This window comes from Scleropages formosus, chromosome 4, assembly GCF_900964775.1.
Source record: "Scleropages formosus chromosome 4, fSclFor1.1, whole genome shotgun sequence".
Lineage (NCBI taxonomy): Eukaryota > Metazoa > Chordata > Actinopteri > Osteoglossiformes > Osteoglossidae > Scleropages > Scleropages formosus.
This window is the reverse complement of record NC_041809.1, coordinates 14208097-14227580: the sequence shown is the minus strand read 5'-3', so window position 1 is coordinate 14227580 and position 19484 is coordinate 14208097. Positions and strand designations below refer to the sequence as shown.

At 43.2% G+C, this 19484-nt stretch overlaps 1 long non-coding RNA gene across 1 annotated transcript; it reads left to right on the top strand.

The window, feature by feature from the left end:
* The first annotated feature begins 12791 nt into the window (after window positions 1–12791).
* LOC108932820 (uncharacterized) lies at window positions 12792–19258 on the top strand. The gene is made up of 4 exons (XR_001966019.2): window positions 12792–12995; window positions 17306–17433; window positions 18392–18502; window positions 19223–19258. It is a non-coding gene; the product is annotated as an uncharacterized LOC108932820 (long non-coding RNA).
* Window positions 19259–19484: the final 226 nt, after the last annotated feature.

Here is a 19484-nt window from a genome sequence, read left to right as displayed (position 1 = left end):
AAACTGATCCCAGAACTCTTGCCAAAGACATACTTCTCCGTTAAATTTACTTATAGACAGCTTCGGTAATTTCACTGATGATCTATTAGTTAATCTGTCTGTATGCGTACTCACATCACTTAGCCGGGCTGCCCTTACTCCCTCTGCCGCTTCAGTCTGACGTTCAATCAACCTGGCAGCACGGGTTTTCCACAGACTGATGTGGTCCTGATAGTCTGCGGTTTTCGTGACATCTGCATCTAGCTCGTCTATTGGTATTTCGTCTTCTATGTCTTTATCCAATTCGCGGAGATTCTCCTCCTTAATGGAGAGCATGGACAACAACTCTCTCAAACGGTCACAATTCACATTGTCCTTACATATTTCTTCTTCTAGAGACCGCAGTAGTTTCGTTGCGGATGCCCGCAAAACTCTGTGTTTATGTATCAGCCTCTGTAGTCGGGCCGACATTTTCTCTTTCACCTTTTACTTCGCGGCCAGGTGCAACGAGCTATCTATTTAGTTCGCCTCGTCCCCGGGTTTCGGCACCAAAAAATGTTGTTGTCACGAACTACGTTGCAGCTTCTCAAGTTCGCTAATGAGGAGACTGACTCCTGGGTTTCTAATAAAACGTTACATTTAATTAAAATACCAACAAACATCCGTCGCTCCACTTGTACACTCTGAGGCAGTACACTCTGAGCCAAAACTCTTCTTCTCTACTTCTTTTTTCATTTACGCAAAAGACCAAGGAATGTAATTAACGTATGGACATCTAGTGGCAGTTCTATAAATCGCATTTCAAATTGTACAATTAAACTCAATGCCAATCATTCATCAGCAATTACAAGTCGACAACCAAATACAAACAACACCTTTCCACACAACATCAACAACACCAACTCAAACAATAAAAATACAACACAACCTCTGCGCCACTACACTAAAAATTATCTTTCCTTCAATATTAAGAAGGCAAATTGGCCTGAATTGCCCTATCTCTGCAGCATCTTTCTCTTTGGGGATAAATACCTTTCCTGCTCTCCGTCACTCCTTCGGAATGATACCTTTTTTCCATACAACCACCATCTGCTTCCATAAAAACTTTAGGACATGCAGGACACCTTTGTAAAGCCGATAAGGAAACCCATTGGGTTCTGGTGCGGATGTTGCCCTTGCACATCACACCACCTCATGTACTTTTTTCAACCTTGGAGAACACACATCCATTTGCACCACAATATCCCCTAATGGAGGAATAACTGCAGGCACTTCAAAACCCCCCCTCTTTCACCATCTGTTGTGTTTACTCAATAAACACACTGGGAATGATTTTGTTAACTGGTGTGTGGCCTCTTTTAATGTTCATGTTGGGTTTTCATGACCATATACTTTTTTAGTATTCCCGCCAAATCTAAATCCTTCCTGCCTAGGTATCTTACCTGTACCTACTGTACACTTCTGCCATCTATAGGTAAAAACAGAAACAACTCATCACCAGATCTCCTTTCCTTAGAAAGTAGTAACTTTAGATTAAACAGAACTGCAGTCTATCTACAGCAAGGGATGCTAGAACAAGGCCAGGAAAACAGTGAAAGACCTCAGCCATCCGAGCAACTGACTCTTCTCTCAAGGCAGTTAGGGAAGCGTTTCTGCTCCCTAAAGGCCAATACAAAGAGGATCTTCTTCCCTCAGGCTGTTCAAGCCCTCAACTAATACCACACACATTCTGAACCACTTGTCCCATGTGGGGTCATGGGGAACCAGAGCCAACCCAGCAACACAGGGCATAAGGCCAGAGGGGACACACCCAGGACGGGACGCCAGTCCGCCGCAAGGCACCCCAAGTGGGACTTGAACCCCAGACCCACCAGAGAGCAGGACCCAGTCCAACCCACTGCACCACCTCGCTCCCCCAATACAACACCTAGGACTAAATACCAGTGATCTCCAGGAACCACTCCACCTCTGCTATTCCATTTCATATACAAACTCAGAATGAACTACTTGCGTGATCTTGCACATTACATTGCACTGTTGCATACCATATTGCACTACATCTTATGCTGCACAAATTTTTATAATTAGATATTTATATATTTTGGTCTTACATATGCATAAATAGATTGTATATATTTTTTTTCTTTAGATTTTAGTACCTGTTATTTGTCATTCTAGATTGTTATGTTGGACAGCTGTATAAAGCATTTCACTGCACGTCGTACCGTGTATGGGACAAATAAAATTTGAATTTGAATTTTGAATTTGGTGTGAGAGAACATGGGTTTGATCCCTGCTCAGTCTGTGTGGAGTTTACATGTTCTCCCCATGTCTGTGTGGGTTTCCTCCCATAGTCCAAAGAGCTCCTGTTCAGGTGCCCCCATAGTGTGTGAATGACACAGAGAGAGTGTGTTTCACTGATGGATGGATGAGTGACCCATTGTAAGTAGAGTATCTAGCAGCGTAAGTCACCTTGGTGAATAAGGTATGTGGGCTAGTAACACTACATAGTATCCATTGTAAGTCGCTTTGGAGAAATGCATCTGCTAAGTGAATAAATGTAAGTGTACGACCTGTGCATGAATAATTTGTATGGTACATATATTACATTATATACAGTATGTTCAGTACACACATAATGTATATTTATATTACATTCTCATAATAGTATTATAAATATACATATTTTTTCCATCATCCACTTCTCCTGTAAATAACAAAGCTGCGATGAACGCGTAGGTTGATCACGTGACTGTGACTCTGGTTATGGTTGCCGTTACTGCTAGTGCCCCCGACCCCGACCCCTTGCTATTCAACCCGAATACCGTCTCTTTTTTAAGGCATGAAAGGCGTGAGAGACAGGTTTCTCAAATGAGATTCGGCAACCAGGATGTGCAGCTGTGGCTTCTTTATACCTTGATGCTCTGATTTCAGGCAGGTGCGAACGTTTAGAGTGAGGTCGTGGGCATGACAGTCTGACCTTGGGCTCACTAGCTGACGAACTGCTGTAGATACGCAATGTTTTGATGTGCATCGCAAAGTACCGTCCGTTTGTTATTATGAATCAATATATGTACAGTGATTAAAATTTTTAATATAATAGGCTTTACGGGGGTGGTTCGTAACTATGGGTTGTACGCTAGTTGGACGTTTGTAACCCTAAGACTGCCTGTAGTGCATAATGAGAATAAGCAGCTTACTCACATGGTGCTATGTTCTATAAATAGGACATTACATTTTTCACAAATTTTAAGCTTCATTACCGTCAAAATACTGATATAGATTAATATCAGTCCAGTATTCCTCAGGCGGGGGTGCGGTGGCGCAGTGGGTTGGACCAGGTCCTGCTCTTCAGTGGGTCTGCGGTTCGAGTCCTGCTTGGGGTGCCTTGCGACGGACTGGCGTCCCGTCCTGGGTGTATCCCCTCCCCCTCCGGCCTTACGCCCTGTGTTACCGGGTAGGCTCCGGTTCCCCGTGACCCCGTATGGGACAAGCGGTTCTGAAAATGTGTGTGTGCGCGTGTGTGTATTCCTCAGGCCATCTACCTCATGAACAGCTAAATACCCCCTAGGGAGTAAACTGGTGCAATAAACAATGCTATTTATACTTATATTTGTTTTTCACATCATATCTCTTATTTACCTTCCCTTACATTGTATAAAATATACCTGTACAAGCATATAATGTGTAGTATCTATTTTGTGGGGGCGCGGTGGCGCAGTGGGTTGGACCAGGTCCTGCTCTCCAGTGGGTCAGGGGTTCGAGTCCCGCTTGGGGTGCCTTGCGACGGACTGGCGTCCCGTCCTGGGTGTGTCCCCTCCCCCTCCGGCCTTACGCCCTGTGTTACTGGGTAGGCTCCGGTTCCCCGCGACCCCGTATGGGACAAGCGGTTCTGAAAATGTGTGTGTGTGTGTGTGTGTGTGTGTGTGTGTGTGTGTGTGTGTGTGTGTGTGTGTGTGTGTATCTATTTTGTATATTCTGTACTTTATACTCTATATATATTTTTATATCTTTTATTAGCCCACTCTACTTTTATTATCTGTCTTCTCACTGTCATTTTGTCTGTGCTGTGGAAGTTTCTGTCACCATGAGGAATTCTTTACTTGGCAATAAAGCTCATTCATTCATTCATTCATTCATTATTGTATTTGATTGCTGTATCATTTTCACTTTCATTTGTAGATTTGTTTTTGCTTTTTGATGGGGGTGCGGTAGCGCAGTGGGTTGGACCACAGTCTTGCTGTCCGGTGGGTCTGGGGTTCAAGTCCTGCTTGGGGTGCCTTGCGACAGACTGGTGTCCCGTCCTGGGTGTGTCCCCTCCCCCTCCGGCCTTATGCCCTGTGTTACCGGGTAGGCTCCGGTTCCCCATGACCCCGTATGGGACAAGCGGTTCTGAAAGTGTGTGTGTTTTTGCTTGCTAGCCTTTTTTAGTGAAAGGTAACGAAGCAAATCATGACTGTCATCCTGTAGGCATCTGCGCCTGTGTCAGTGTATTTTTATTGTGTTTTTTTTCCGCTAACTGTTTGTACAGTGCAAAGTTGCAGTTGACTGCAGCTGGTGCAGAGTGCAATGTATGAAAACCCCTTTCAGTAATTTAAATGCTATTTTTCATATGAATGCAGCTAGAATTAATTTTAATTAGTTGATAAATTAATTAATCAAGTTTCCTTCAGCTGCTAGGGAGCCAGTTTACTTCAATTTTGGAATTCATAAATGCTGAAGACATTTTTCCCCAATATATTTAACCAGTGCTTTTAACAGTGTTAAGCTACTTAGAAGTTTTAACCATATTAGGGTTAGGACTTTGCTTAAAGGGTATTTCAGTAGGATTTTAACCTGTAACCTTTGAACCTCAAATCATTAAGCTTCTTCTGACTTACTCTTTATTTCTTCCCTTTTACAGGGAACAGCATCAATGCTGATAACACTGTTGGACCCTTGTTGATGTCCAAGTACTTCGCTCCTCTTTTGCTCAGGGGGAAGCTATGGCTTTGGACAACAACCTTCTGAGAAAGTAAAACAGCACAGCTGGATCATAGTGAATATGACAGCCAAAGTGTGGTCTATTTGTGACAATGGTGCGTACAGTTACCGTTCGTTTTGATGAAAAAGATGAAACCTATAAATCAATTACTTATTTGTAAGGTGGGGAAAGAATGTGTGGACTCACATAAATACATATGTATATATACAAAACGACTTCAGTAGGCCCCTCTGTGAACCGCCACCTTACCGTGGTGGAGGGGTTTGAGTGCCTGAATGACTCCAGGAGCTATGTTGCCTGGGGCTATATGCCCCTGGTAGGGTCTCCCATGGCAAACAGGTCCTGGATGACAGACGAGATAAAGTGCGGTTCAAAAGCCCCTTATGAAGAAAATAAAATCAAGGCTTTCGTTTACCCCGCCTGCTATGGGGTCACGGGGGCCCCACCCTGGAGCCAGGCCTGGGGGAGGGGCTCACATGCGAGCACCTGGTGGCCAGGTCTATGCCCACGGGGCCTGGCCGGGCTCAGCCCGAAGCCATGACGTGGAGCCGCTCTTCGGTGGGCTCACCACCTGCCGAAGAGACCGTAAGGGGCCGGTGCATTGTGATTTGGGCGGTGGTCGGGGCCGAGTGCCCAGCCGACCCAAACCTCGGGCGCCAACTCTGGCTTTTGGGACTTGGAATGTCACCTCACTGGCGGGGAAGGGGCCTGAGCTGGTGCGGGAAGTTGAGAGATACCATCTAGATATAGTCGGGCTCACTTCCACTCACAGCTTGGGTTCTGGAACCACTCTTCTCGACCAAGGGTGGACTCTCCACTATTCTGGCGTTGCCCAGGGTGAGAGGCGGCGGGCGGGTGTAGGCTTATTAATAGCCCCGCAGTTTAGCCGCCATGTGTTAGAGTCTACCCCGGTGAATGAGAGGGTCATCTCCTTGCGCCTTCGGGTCAGGGAACGGTCTCTCACTGTCGTTTGTGCTTATGCGCCTAGCGGCAGTGTAGAGTACCCGGCCTTTTTGGAGTCCCTGGAGGGCATGCTGGAAAGCGCTCCCACTGGGGACTCTGTCATTCTACTGGGGGACTTCAACGCCCACGTGGGCAGCGACAGTGACACCTGGAGGGGCGTGATTGGGAGGAACGGCCTCCCTGATCTGAACCCGAGCGGTGAGTTGTTATTGGATTTCTGTGCTAGTCACGGTTTATCCATAACGAACACCATGTTCATGCATAAGGGTGTCCATCAGTGCACTTGGCACCAGGACACCCTAGGTCGGAGGTCGATGATCGACTTTGTAGTCGTTTCTTCCGATCTTCGGCCATATGTCTTGGACACTCGGGTGAAGAGAGGGGCTGAGCTGTCAACTGATCACCACCTGGTGGTGAGTTAGATTCGATGGCGGGGGAAAAAGCTGGACAGACCTGGCAGGCCCAAACGCATAGTGAGGGTCTGTTGGGAACGTTTGGCGGAGGCCCCTGTCAGAGAGGTCTTCAACTCCCACCTCCGACAGAGCTTCAACCAGGTCCCGAGGGAGGTGGGGGACATCGAGTCTGAATGGACTATGTTCCGCGCCTTCATTGTCAGGGCGGCGGTTCGGAGCTGCGGCCATAAGGTCTCCGGCGCCTGTCGCAGCGGCAATCCCCGAACATGGTGGTGGACACCGGAAGTAAGGGATGCCCTCAAGCTGAAGAAGGAGTTCTATCGGGCCTGGCTGGCTCATGGGACTCCTGAAGCAGCTGACAAGTACCGACGGGCCAAACGGAGCGCGGCTCTTGCAGTCGCCGCGGCAAAAACTCAGGCTTGGGAGGAGTTTGGTGAGGCCATGGAGGAAGACTTTCGGTCGGCCTCAAAGAGATTCTGGCAAACTGTCCGGCAACTCAGAAGGGGGAAGCGGTGTTCCACAAACACTGTTTACAGTGGAAGTGGTGCGTTGCTGACCTCAGCTGAGGATGTCCTCGGGCGGTGGCCCTCCGACACGCCTTCCGTAGAGGAAGCTGAGGCTGGGGACTTGGAAGGGGACTTGTCCATTACCCTGGCTGAAGTTGCTGAGGTAGTCAAAAAACTCCTCGGTGGCAAGGCTCCGGGGGTGGATGAGATCCGCCCCGAGTTTCTCAAGTCTCTGGATGTTGTGGAGCTGTCTTAGTTGACATGCCTCTGCAGCATTGCATGGAGTTCGGAAACCGTGCCCCTGGACTGGCAGACCGGGGTGGTGGTCCCTCTTTTTAAGAAAGGGGACCGGAGATTGTGTTCCAACTATAGGGGGATCACACTCCTTAGCCTCCCTGGGAAAGTCTATGCCGGGGTACTGGAAAGGAGAATCCGACCGATAGTCGAACCTCGGATCCAGGAGGAGCAATGCGGTTTTCGCCCTGGCCGTGCAACACTGGACCAGCTCTATACCCTCACTAGGGTGTTGGAGGGTTCGTGGGAGTTTGCCCAACCAGTCCATATGTGTTTTGTGGACCTGGAGAAGGCATTCGACCGTGTCCCTCGTGGCATCCTGTGGGAGGTGCTTCGGGATTATGGCGTTCGGGGCTCACTGCTACGGGCTGTCCGTTCCCTGTATGACCAGAGCAGGAGCTTGGTTCGCATTGCCGGCAGTAAGTCAGACCTGTTCCCGGTGCATGTTGGACTCCGCCAGGGCTGCCCTTTGTCACCGATTCTGTTCATTATCTTCATGGACAGAATTTATGTGCGCAGCCAGGGAACGGAGGGTGTCTGTTTTGGTGGCCGTGGGATCTCGTCTCTGCTTTTTGCGGACGATGTGGTCCTGTTGGCTTCATCAAATCAAGACTTCAAGCGTGCACTGGGGAGGTTTGCAGCCGAGTGCGAAGCGGCGGGGATGAGAATCAGCACCTCCAAATCCGAGGCCATGGTTCTCAGTTGGAAAAAGGTGGATTGCCCCCTCCGGGTTAGGGGGGAGCCGCTCCCTCAAGTGGAGGAGTTTAAGTATCTCGGGGTCTTGTTCACGAGTGAGGGAAAAATGGAGCGGCAGGTTGACAGACGGATCGGTGCGGCGTCCGCAGTAATGTGGTCACTGTACCGGTCTGTTGTGGTGAAGAGGGAGCTGAGTCGTAAGGCGAAGCTCTCAATTTACCGGTCGATCTACGTTCCTACCCTCACCTATGGTCATGAACTCTGGATCATGACCGAAAGAATCAGATCGCGTATACAAGCAGCGGAAATGAGCTTCCTCCGCAGAGTGGCTGGGTGCACCCTTAGGGATAGGGTGAGGAGCTCAGTCACCCGGGAGGAGCTCGGAATAGAGCAGCTGCTCCTCCGCATCGAGAGGAGCCAGTTGAGGTGGCTTGGGCATCTGTTCCGGATGCCTCCTGGACGCCTCCCTGGTGAGGTGTTCCGGGCATGTCCCACTGGGAGGAGGCCTCGGGGCAGACCCAGGACACGTTGGAGAGACTACGTCTCCCAGCTGGCCTGGGAACGCCTTGGGGTTTCCCCAGAGGAACTGGAGGAGGTGCGTGGGGAGAGAGAAATCTGGAGGACTCTGCTCAGACTGTTGCCCCCGCGACCCGGCCCTGGATAGCGGAGGAAGATGGTATGATATGGTATGCTATGGTATGGTATGGTATGACTTCAGTAGGCAAAAGCACTTTTCTAACTTTCATCACTCTATTATAATGTTTTAATTATTCCATGAGCTATGCTTTCTAAGTTTTTAAATTTAAAAAAACTTAAATTTAAATTTGTTTTTTTTGTTCAGTGTGTTAATTGTATACTTTGATTTCAGTGTTTTAGGTACAGTATCTGGAGATCCTTGCAAATTGAGAAATGGAATATTCAGTCACTTCCTGTTTTTAACCCTTAGCACTTTTTTGTAAGAACTCAAATGTAGTAATTTTGGTGCTTTTACGTTTGCATTTGTGGGGGTGCGGTGGCACAGTGGGTTGGACCGGGTCCTGCTCTCCGGTGGGTCTGGTGTTTAAGTCCCGCTTGGGGTGCCTTGTGACGGACTGGCATCCTGTCCTGGGTGTGTCCCCTCCTCCTCCAGCCTTTCGCCTTGTGTTGCCGGCTTAGGCTCCGGCTCCCCGCGACCCCGTATGGGACAAGCGGTTTCAGATGATGTGTGTGCACACATTTGCATTTATTCCTTTAGCAGACACTTTTCACCAGAGTAACGTACATCTCAAAAAATACAATTTGTGCATTATTAGGAGAGAGACATAGTTGCACACATGTGATTCTTAAGAACAATTAGTTTCTTTCCACCATATGTACCAATGTTCATCATATGAGTAGCTGCACAACTGATCAATTAATTAATTTACTCAGTTCTTCTAAATATAGAAAGATTTGTCACATTGTGTTACTGTTTCTATGCCTGTGTTTGAAGCTTTAGGAGGCTGGTACAGCTACAGAATGTCTAAGGTAGTGTTAAACAAGACCACAAGAAACCTGTCTATAAAGCTGCAAAGAGGACGATCCAAAATTGTGTGCGTGTCACTATATCCAGGAACTGTCAGTACATATTTGCCCAGACTCTATCACAGAAATGTGCCAAAGGAGAAGCTTTTCAGCACAGAGTACTCTGTACAATGTCTTATGAATGTTACAGATCATCTCAATATGGAGAAAAGTGAAAAAGTCTTTTCTTGGGATGGCTCTGAACTGCCTTGGTAGACTGAGGTCCTGTGATTGTTACCTGGATAGTTGCAGTCACATCTTCATTAATGTAAGCAGCTATGATGTAACCATAATAAAGTGACGCTGGAATCCTAAAAACCCAGCCCGGACCACCCAGAATCATTCCAGATAAACATAAGATATAGTATCTTTAGAACTGTGAGGTGACAGATGTGCCACATTAAGAAAAAGAGAGAAAAAAAAAAACTTACACATCCACTTTATTTCTAAACGCATTATTAAATGTTTACTTTGTGTTGGTACATGTTAGGTGGAAATTTCTCCTGTTTATTTTTATTTATGTAATATGGTATTTTGCTGTCTGTTCTGGTCTACAGATAAGCAGGCATTACCTAACAAGAGAAATAATCTTCCAGCTAATATGCATGGAACTACAGTAAAATGTATGGCTATTGTTTCCTTCTGCACTGATAGTTATATTTACACACACAGTCTGAAACTGCTTGCCCCGAGTGGGGTCACAGTGAACTGAACCCTAACATAGGGCACAAGGCTAGAGAGGGAGGGGACACAGCCTGGACGGGACACCAGTTCGTCGCAAGGCACCCCAAGCAGGACTCGAACCCCAGACTTGCCAGAGACCGGGCACAGGCCAAACCTGCCATGCCACCACGCACCCCATTAGTTATATCTAGCTAATGTCTATTGTAAATGTATCAATGTAGAGTTTACTGGATATCACCATGGCCTAAGCCAGAATGGACAACGAAGATTCTCAGTTCTGGCTCCATTGTGGTGGAACGACTTCCCCCTTTGTCTCAGAACTGCTGAATCTCTGTCCAGATTTAAAAAGGACCTTAAAACTCAACTCTTCCAGACTCACTTCACCCATGATCTCTTCAGTTCATGTAATGTGTAAATGTTCATGCACTATAATTTTGAGGTCACGCCTGTTAAATGATGGCTATACCTTTGTTCTATACTCCTGTAATGTAACGTAAATGCTTATATATATGTTTATAAACATTATATATATTTTACTACTAGGGTGAGGAGCTCAGTCACCCGGGAGGAGCTTGGAGTAGAGCCGCTGCTCCTCCGCATCGAGAGGAGCCAGTTGAGGTGGCTCGGGCATCTGTTCCGGATGCCTCCTGGACGCCTCCATGGTGAGGTGTTCCGGGCATGTCCCACTGGGAGGAGGCCTCGGGGCAGACCCAGGACACGTTGGAGAGACTATGTCTCCCAGCTGGCCTGGGAACGCCTTGGGGTTTCCCCAGGGGAACTGGAGGAGGTGTGCGGGGAGAGGGAAGTCTGGAGGACTCTGCTTGGACTGCTGCCCCCGTGACCCGGCCCCGGATAAGCGGAGGAAGATGATGATGATGATATTTTACTAGGAAGGTTATGCAGCTACTCGTGTGAGGTTCATTGGTTTGTATGGTGGAAAGTAACTAACTCTACTTAAGGATCATGCGTCTGCATCCAAGTCTCTTTTTCTGCTAATGTGATACACACATTGTAGTTTCTATGAGATCTATGGTGCTTTGGAGAAAAGCTTCTGCTAAATTAATAACTGCAGATTTTTTTTTTTTTTTGCAATTCTGATAAATGTAAGCGTAGAAATTACACCAGAGGAGAAAGCAGAACTGATAGAAAGTGAAACCTTTTATATTGTTGCTGGTTAGTATAGTGTTATTGTTAATTGTGGCCTAGAGATTACATTATTACCCATGTTGTCCTCATTTTTTATTGAATTGCTACTTGTTGTAATGCAAATATGTGTAATAAATGTTGAAACTGATTTTCGAACTATTTCTTGATGTTGAAAGAAAGTGTTGGTTTTGAAATTCTACTTTTGGGCTTTGGTAGTGGAGATACAAATGCTGAGAGCCCTTAGAGAGGTGTAAATTTCACTTTGTCTGTATCCATTCCCCTTATTTTGTGTATTTTTTCCGGGTTTTTTGTACCAGTACATGCATACATGAGTATGATATGTAATATGACTGGCACCTAGGGTTGCCAACCATCCCATATAATACAGAATCATTCTGTATTTAAGGGATAAGAGTTGCGTTCCCCATTAAAGGTCAAGGTCCCCCCCCCGCGAGAGGGTCAAGGCAGGTAGCTACTAACTAGATGTCATCATGGCTACTAATAGTCCACCTCGTAAATGAAAATGATTAGAGAAGTATAAAAAAGAATCGGAGACAAAGAACCGATGGCTTAGCAAAGTCAGGGAGAACAAGCCTGGTTATGGCGAACTGTAAACTAATTTAAATTTAAGAGATTTTTCCTCTCAGCCATGGTAGAGTATACGACATAAAACAAGATGCGTCCACGGTAAATCATCAACGGAACGACCCCCCAAGGAGCAATTTCCAGTTTTTTTGTTGCACCACCTCAGCTGATGCTGCTATGGTTAGCTATTGTTTTGTATATTATGTATTATACAGACACGTTTTCTTTAAACTTTTACTTTTCAAAATATATTACAAAATGTATAATCCATTGGTTAAAATACATTTCCAGTATCTATAAAACTACATTTGATTTGAGTGAGCTAAAAAGCAAATTAAATGTCTCAGATTCATTTTAGCATTTAATTCAGACAAGCAGACTTCTTTTTTACACATACATTAGCTACAAAGAAATTTCGAGTGTCCCTTATACTCTTCCTTATCTATAGAACCCAAAGTGTCCCTATTTCCTTCTGCAGGTGGCAACCCTACTGACACTCTGTCTAAGTGTTAGTTCCCTGTCTCATGTCGTGTTTCCAACATAGGCTCCGGACCACATCAACGCTGCACTGCACGAGTGGAAGTGGAGATACTATTTAGAAATATAAAACAGCTTAACCGCCCTTTTCTGTAAGAATAAAGCAGGGTGTTTTGGTTGACCGTAACATAGCACAGTACGGCACAGCACGCGACACAGCAGACAATGACGTAATAATTTCTGTTTGAATCTTTGACTACGGCCACAGGAGCAATATGATGGACTGCGGTCGACACACAGCTGTGTTTTACTGCCTTAAGATTGAACGAATACGGTGTTTGTGACGTTTGAAAAGAAGGGGGAGTACATTATTTTTCAAAACTCGCCAATTGCACAGTACAGCACGCTGATAAAGATTATTATTATTATTATTATTATTATTATTATTATTATTATTATTATCTGTTTCCATTTTGCACGTCGGCGCGTCACGGACAGAAGTAAGTACAGTGTAGTGGAGAAACAAACAAAGGGGAATTGTGCATGGAATTTATTTATTTGTTTGTTTGTGTGTTGTCTTGCTTGCTTGTTTATGAGGCACTACTACAGCCGCGGGGTCTGCGTCTGCGGTCTGGAGTCGAAGCTGGTGTCATTTCTAATCATCCGCCTCTTTCAATCATGATTCTGCGTGCAGAATGCCAAAGAAACAGGCTGCCGCCAGTCCCCGTAAGTGTCCATTTATTTATTTATTTATTTCTGCCACATTTGAACATGCTATGGATTGTGTATTTAAACCCCGTTGAAACTCTCAAAATGCCTATGCAACAACACGTGAGCCTGTCTGTCATGCGGACTGTGCACAAATCGTCAGATGTCATTGATCCCCTCGCGCACATGCATGTCTTTGTTATTAAAACATCTTATTACAGCTATGCTTCAGAAACCAATATTGAATATGTAACTCTTTTTTTCTGAAGGAATTTGATATGGTGTCACGTGTTTTTATTTGGCTTCAACCAGTCATGAAGGTTATTAAAATTTAAGCGTCCTAAATGCTGGCCTTATTATATTCAATATTACCTCCAAGGACAGTCATCCTTCCCATAAAGAAGCTCTTCCACATGTCATGTTTGGACAATCCATGCTCAGGAGGGGTTTTCAGTCCTTGAGAGGTCTGCCTTTTGTCTGCATAAAATCCATTAAAATGAGGAAAATCTATAAAGTCATCCTTGTAAGCAATCGTTGTATCTTGCTCTATGTCAGTGTACACAGATACACAATAAATAAAGCAAGTAAGAAATGTACTTTTCAGCACCTTTGACTTTCAGTATGTTTGCATGTATCAGACCATCACAGGAAAACCTAATAACATATTGTGACCAGGTCAGGTCATATTGGTTCATTTTCTAAATAAAATAATATTGATTTCATTTCAGTCTGTTCTTTTAGTTTGTCACCATAATCTATTTCATGAAACCAAGGGAATGCCTGCCTTCAGGACCTTCACTGTAATTATACTGCTGTGAGTATTTTAAATTTATAAAGAATGTTCAGTTTAAGGAGGGGGGCGCGGTGGCACAGTGGGTTGGACCACAGTCCTGCTCTCCGGTGGGTCTGGGGTTCGAGTCCCGCTTGGGGTGCCTCGCGACAGACTGGCGTCCCGTCCTGGGTGTGTCCCCTCCCCCTCCGGCCTTACGCCCTAAGTTGCCGGGTTAGGCTCCGGTTCCCCGCGACCCCGTATGGGACAAGCGGTTCTGAAAGTGTGTGTGTGTGTGTGTTCAGTTTAAAAAAAAGGCAGGGTGTTGTCTATATTACTTTAATCGTCAGAACAGAACTGAGATGGTCCTGTTTCAAGGAAGCTCCATTAGTACAGTGGATTTGTGAGCATTCCAATTGCCTATGCTCAGATCCAAGGGTCAGTTCTCACTTTCCTGTGTTGAAATAGAGATGCCAAAAGCCAAATGTTACACAAGACTTACACTGCTAACAGTAATATTTCCTTCTGTTATTAACCTACAAGGATGCAGACACTTATTCATTAAAATATTGTTAAAACTGGTGGAGGAAAACTGTATTTGAAATTAGTAATTGTACTCTTGTAAAAATATACTTTTTAAATTGAAATCTGAAACTGCAATTTTAGAAAGAAGATTATAGCTAGTTGTCTTGTTATAACCTTATTGGCATTTTTACTGGGACTATTTGTACTGTTTTGCACTTTGCAGGATGCATGGTTTACAGTTCCATTGAGGTTCTCATAAGGGAACAAAAGCAATGAATCTATGCTGAATCCATGTTGTATTTGTGTTTTCTTTTTTTTTTTTTTTTTTTGCTGTATTTGCAGTACGCTCCATGAAGTGGCACCTGGATGAACATACACTGTTAAATAGAAATGCTTTTGTTTTCAGAGTGATCATAATAGGTATTCATCAAGTCATTGTCTGTTAAATAATTTCTTTGTGGACAAATTCAGTTTTGTGCGGAAGCAAAAAAGCATCTTAAAGATTAAAGTGAAATAGATAAATTTTTTCCTAAAAATAATTTCCCCTTTTTGCTGAGAAAATTTACTGTTTTAACAAACAAACATCATTATTTCAGCTGAGGCCTTTTTCCCACTGCAGTTTGCAGTCCTAGATTTGTGATATAACATTATTTAGTCACTTGTGGAGCTGGGCATTTTTTATTAGAGCAATTGGGCATTATAAATTCGCTAAGCTACCTGCATGATATAATGGGACCTAAAGCTCCAGTACTGTTGCTGTTAGCTCGAGTTCATATGCATATTATTGCTGCAGAGAACGACAACACCCCAGTCCACATATTTCAAAATATATAATTGAGCGTGTACATACCATGAACAGAGCCATGGTCTATGGTCGACTTGTGTCTGTCCTCCTCTTTGAAAAACGTGGTACTGTGATTCCGCATCAGGCAGTGATTGACAGTGCTCTGATCCAGTGACACTGAGTATTGTTAGATTGACAGTGGCGTTGGAGGGCACCGGGGGGGCCAATCATATTTCAGTGGGGGCTGGTGCCACCCTGTTCCACCTCTCTAGACATGCCCCTGTTTATGTAGTGAAGTTTTTCTGGAAATTTAATAGTTTTGGAATTGAGTAATTTATGGAAATGTGATGATATTTTTATTATACGCTGTAAAAATAGTTTGTTGCCTAGTATATCCTGTTTAAATATAATTTAGTCATTGATTGTTTTCAGAACTTAGTTTAGTTTCTGCGGTGTTCTCTTCATGCTTGCATTTCCATGGCAACCTGCTCTCTCAGCTGTTGTTGCAGTGGTGCTTGCTCTGAAAATAAAATTTTTCCTTCACATTTCTTTACCTATGCTGAGAGAGAAAGCATACTGTTCACACATTACATTTTTAAATCACAGTAAAGAGCAGTGCATTGGATTAAGTGAAGCCAGGCTTTAGCAATTGTTCAGAACTTGACAGAGCCTGGAAAACTGTAATAAAACCAAACAGGGAAAAAAACAGAATGACCTAGTTTCTTACATTGATCAAATTACCTCCTAGGGCTTACAACAAGATGTGAAAAATGCGTGGTTTATGTTTTTTGTATTCTTAAAATCAGCAAAAGCTCATACATTGACTACTTTTAATGCATATTTTCAAATTTATTTCAGTGTATTAGCTTTTTACATGTGCACACCTAAACATGTGCTTACATTTGTAATTTATATCATGTTGGTATGTAGAAAAAAATTGTCTGTTTACATGTGTTTCTGTGTATACAACTCACAATAAATGCAGTTCTAAGTAAATGTTATTTCATTCATTATGTTAAAAACATACATCCAGTGTTGTCTAAATTGTAGTATTTCACTGTTGGGGTAGCAGGTACCATAGTGGTTCGAACTGCTGCCTTACACTCAAAGGAGCCAGGTTTGAACCCCTCTTCAGCTGTAGTTGCCTTGCCCCTTCAAGTTCAAGTTGTTTTTATTGAACTTGAACTTTTATTAGAAAAAAGTCTTTGCTGAATGAATAAATAACTGAAGGGTACTCAGAATGAAATATGATAATAAAGAATGTAATTGTTCAAATGAGCATATATTTAATGTTACTTGTGGTATATGCATTTACATTTTGAAAATCCAGGTAAAAAAATCTGTTTAGCTATTATCGTTCAGATTGCTAAACAGTATTAAGGGGATGCATTTGCAGTAGTCTTATGAAAAATTTGTAACCATGCCACCATTTTTTTTCTCTAATAATGTATTTACAGAAATGTGTGTGTGTGTATTTATGGGTATATAAAATTAATATTATAATATAAAATTATTAAAAATAAAATAAAATATATAAAATTATAAAATATATATAAATATTATAAAATTAATAAAAATAATATTTCTGTAAAAGCATTATTTTTCTGAGCTTTCATGTCCTGTGAGACAGTGTGTGTGTATAAATGTGCTTGGTCAGCAGCAGTGTTGTGTTACAGCCTTCTACTGAAATGACCTGGATATTTCCAGGCTCCAGGTTAAAATACTTTGATCTCAGAGAAATCGAAGAGGAGGAGGATCAGATGGAGATACTAAGAGAACATCCATGAGCACTCGAGTTTAAACGCAGCTTGCGGCACAGCATGCATCTGTGATGTACACCTGGAGCTCAAGGTCCTCACCATGAGCAGATGTAGTGGGAACATGCACTTCATCAGCTTCCCCTCCTAGGTCATGCACCACTTCATCCAGAGTGAAAAAGACAAACTCTCCCGCAGCCAGTACAACAGGCTTTGTCCTTAGAAGTTTGAGTGTGACTTCTGAGGGGTCTGTTCAGGAGATAGCATCAGCTTGTTCTTTACTAGTGTGTCATCAGAACAGCTTTAGTGTGTGTCTGCATGTTGGTGCAGCACTGTGTGAAAACTGAACTCTGTACAGGCTCCATGGAGAGGACAGATGGGGAAGGAACATGTTCCAGTGCTGTGCGAGTTTTTATTTCCATTCACCTGCTCCCTCATTAACTTGTAAATGCTATGATTTCTTATCTGCACCTCTGGATCCATTTCCTTCCAGATGGCTAACCTGTACCTGCTAAAGTTGGACAAACTTGACCTGCTGATCCATGGCCAGGTGTACATCGATTCCCCGGGTCTTACTAGATTAGAATGGTGCTTTGTTGAAAACCCCACCCACAGGGGCAAGTATGTAAAAAGGCCATGTTTATTGAGCCTTTCTTTATTTAATTTCTTTCTTCTTGAGCATTGTTTCCTGATGATAAGACCTGAGGAGGCTGGCCAGCCGTGATACCAGCACCCCATGCTGACTGAAATTGATGACTGTCTGCCATCATTGACAAGATGTGCCTATGTGAATTGGGACATCAAGTTAACATTCAGCTAAAATGTTATTGTAAACTGACTTGAAAGCTTTTTTTTCCATGTAGAATGCCCAGAAGAGGGTGGGGGCAATAGCACTTGGACCCCCAGAGGTTTTTTTCTCCTTTGACTTTCAGTTGGCGATTTTTTTGTTTACAAATGCATATAAATATTTACATACAAATTTTTAGTTTTTTTATTGTATACAAATGAATTGAATTGATTGGACAACTTGTTCAGCGTGCTGTTAGTGAGCATGGGTTCTGGGGTTGGCAGACAAGGACAGTAAGGACAATTACACACAGGTTACAAGATCTAAGTAAATCAGGTTTTTTTGTGACATGTCATCCTTTTTTTCTTAAATCTCCATAAACAATGTATTTCATAAAATGTTAACATTAATACTTAGTATTCATAATTTTAAATAATAGTTTTAGATTTTCATCATAAGTGTTGGTGTCTGCAAACCTTTCTGCTCAGATATCACCCTCTTCTGTATGAAATCAGTCTACAGAGACATCTTGAAAAGTACCATATTTATGTTTCAAATCAGTTAAAACAGTGATGGGGCAGTGATTATAGTTTAAATTTCAACTTTCAGAGCTGGTATGGGATATATTATTATTATTATTATTTTTATTTTTAACAAGGCTACATTTAGTTTAATTGTTGGAAATCCCCGTATGGGACAAGCGGTTCAGAAAATGTGTGTGTGTGTTGGAAATGTAGCAAGCTCAGTCTCCAAAGACTATGACCAAGTTTGAACTGCATCTTTTCTGCTTAGACTGAGAAGGGGACACATTCCTTGATATGTTGACTTATCCTAAGACATTTTAAGAGGCTGAGATGGTGACCCAGACACAAGCGTTTGCAAAACATCTACAGTTAATTTAAGGTAAGAACATATCCTACAATTTTGATTTTACTTGGTTTGTGTATGTGAAATGTATTTAGTCTGTCAGCTTTATTTCTTACTTTTTTGCTATATTTTCCAAGACAGCAGAAGGACATCATCTGTGATTAGGACTTTCCCAAGCCAACCTTAATATTATTCACAGTTGAAAAATAAATTAACAACTCTGTGAAAACAATAAGAAATTTCAAGGGTTTGTAGATATTACACAGAACTTTGTTGTTTTAGTGATTACTGTGACCTTTGTCCTTATGTCCTGAAAACTAGTTATGTAAGATAAAAAATTTTAAGCATTTTTAACCATTGTCTTTGAATTTCTTTAAATGTATCACTGTGTTTGAAGTTCACCACTTTATGAGTGCTGTTAGTATTGTTACTGCCATTAAACAGTTTTCCAAGATATGTTCATTCGCAGAAATATGAGTATATCTGTGTGCTTTCAGCTTCTTTACAGTGTTGCCTTGTGGCATGGAGTTCAAGCAGCATTGTACAGGGCTATCAAAGCGCATAGAGCAACAGTGCTGCACTGTGTGACACCGAGTCATACTTCTACTTGTTAGAGCCCTGTACACTTTACACATCCACTAAGTATCAGTATGAACTTGTACAATTGAATGCCCCCTGTCTTGTACTACCACCTGTTGGTGGTTTATAAGTATACATCCATCTATCCATCATTCAATAACCACTTGTTCACTCTAGGATTGCGGCGATCCAGAACCTATCCCAGAGGCATAGGGTGTGAGATTGGGGACAGGAGGAAACCCACATTACCACAGGGAGAACATGCAACTTGTATACAGACCAGCATTTAACCCAGCAACATCTGTTGTGTAAGCAGTATCTGTTATACAGTTATATATATAAAAGCATTGTACAATTTTTTAAAAATTTTTCTTTATTTTGCTTTTTATTGCCTGTGTTATGTAAATATGAAGATATTTTCATATTTATTTCTTTTATG